Raw genomic sequence first — 2,554 nt, 5'->3', positions numbered from 1 at the left:
ACTGCGGTGTTCAACGCTAGCAACAATATACAGTACGAATATTTAGGAATGACTAAAACTTTCAAACTAAATGATCTCGAAATCTGTTGACAGGTCCGTCTTCCTGTTCGCATAGGTAGAGCTCTTCGTCATACCCTGTACTCCCAGGGAATATGAAGAAGATTGAAGAGTGGAAGTTGGCCAGGGCTCCTTGTCACCTTCCTTCGCCATCCGCTGCAGTATTCAACTGTCACTGGCACTTACCCGTGAGTCACCTCACACGAGAATGCTTCCCGGTATTCCTCTGCTACACTGCTTTTGTAGGACGTTGTCCAGCAGCAGAAAACGGCTTCGACATCGACGTATACTTCAGACGTGCTGCGAGTCTCTTTCTCCCTGTACAGTGCGTTACAGCTGGTTCAAAACAAAACCAGTTCAACTTATACCCATCATACCGACAGCAATGATCTTCGACCGTGATAAAGTGCTGACCTGCATCTTACACAACCATATTGCATTAGTGACAATCCTTCAGTACACCAAGACGATATTTAAGCTGTCTGTAGTAGGAAGTTGTTTATGCTGTTAACATTATTTTACACTTTCTCCCTACTAATAAAGTTCTGTTGTTCTTGACTACCTTTCTCTTCCTGTGATTTCTTCATCTAAGGCAAGATAGGACATTTGGCACTGAGGATTAACCTTAATGTCATTTGTCGGCTGACCTTCCATCTCCGCGACTTGTGGTCAACCAGGCAGCCACTGAATTTGCACCTACGCACGACATTTCCTAAGTTATTCTCCACATTCGAAAGAGGTTGTGAAACGTCCCCTTAGAAAACTTATTGAATTACTGTGCTGATAAACCTCTTACATTATTTGATTTCCAAACAGCTGAGCAGAAATGAACGTATTCAGACATTTCGCTCTTTACCTATTCTGTTCAACACTAAACTGACACGCAATATTTTTAGCGCAGCGCAATCTGACTTTCAAAAATCCCTACAAAAGAATGGCCCTGACTAACATAACCTATACCTTTCATGAATCACTTACCTCACAAACATCTTCGTTACTCGAACTACTGCAATACAGCGAACGCAGCTACTGCCAGCTAAATAAAAGCTGCTAACTACTGAAGGGACTAACTACTGTTAGGCGTAGTTAACAAATGAAAGATTTTGATAAAGAATAAACAATGTATTTACCTTAATAGTGTTCAAAGTCAATATATATATATATATATATATATATATATATATATATATATATATATAAGTTCATGACGTCCAGTCTTGCAAATTAACTGTCTCTGATGGACACACGTCCAGATCATGCGCTATCAAAACTCCGCCATCTCTCTCCCCACATCCATCACTGCGGGCGGCTCACCTCCATCTGCGCAAAGCGACGCGCTGTTAACAGCCAACTGCCCAACACTGCAATAGCAAATATTACAACAATGCCAACCAGCCACAGACTGCACACAGCACAGCCAGTGATTTTCATGAACAATAGTTTGCAGTTCTTTTAGTTGTTCAGTTTAATTTGGCTTCTATTTAACTGCGTATATATTTTTCTCTCGCATTCTGTACTTCGTGTGTGTCTTGTGCTAGCGCACGCCGTTCCGTCTGCATCCCACATACTGTGGGGCCTTATTTCTTGTTTTTCTTTCATAGGTCTCGTTTTTACATTTATCGTGGCCGCTTACACAATGGAACTTTCACTCCGGCAGCTTTTCCGGTTACAAGGTCATTAGTTGCAATGTTTGACCCAGAATACCGCTCGCTTGATGTAGCATCATTTGGTAGCCAGCTACCACGTGCTACTGATTGGATGGCAAAACAAATGAGTCACATTGAGAGCTTCTTCCGCAACATCTATCCCGAAGCATGTTTTTCACTGGGTTGAGCACCGTTGCCTCCGCTTGCTCCATAATTTGACGATCCTTGGATCCCTGTCCTGCCTTCCTTGCAGCAGTGGTCTACCTCCTTCATGTTTCTCCTGTCTTTGGTGCTACTGGGCTGGCCTGCTCCCGCCCACTGACCGCGGCCCTTCTCCCTCTTAACAAATTACATCCAGTGCTGCCTCCTCTGCCTCTAATCTGGCACCTTCAGCTCCAGGATCTTACGGTCCATGGCCTCCCAATCCAGAAACTCGTATGCCAGTGTCTCCTGTCCCAGTGCCTCTCGATTAAGGAACTCCCACTCAGCACCTCACAATCGAGCAACTCCGTCCTGGTGCCTATAGTTGCAGGGCCAAGCCACTTCCAATTTAGTGCCTCCAGCTCCAGCGCCTCCTAACCCAGCGACTCACGCTCTTACACCTCCTGTTCCCCAGCCTCGCAATCCAGCATCTCCCACTCAGCATTCTCCACTCCAGCGCCTCCCAATGTAGCAACTCACAGTCCATAACCTATTGTTACATTGCCTCAAAATCCATCAACTCCCATTCTGGCCTCCACTGTTGCAGTTCCTCAAAATTTGGCAACTCACACATCGCCACATACTGCTCCAGCACCTCCCATTAAGCAAAACCCACTTTGGCACCTGATGTTCCAGCGTTTCCAAAACCA

The sequence above is a fragment of the Schistocerca piceifrons genome, chromosome 7, assembly GCF_021461385.2.
Source record: "Schistocerca piceifrons isolate TAMUIC-IGC-003096 chromosome 7, iqSchPice1.1, whole genome shotgun sequence".
Lineage (NCBI taxonomy): Eukaryota > Metazoa > Arthropoda > Insecta > Orthoptera > Acrididae > Schistocerca > Schistocerca piceifrons.
This window is presented reverse-complemented; position numbering follows the sequence as displayed.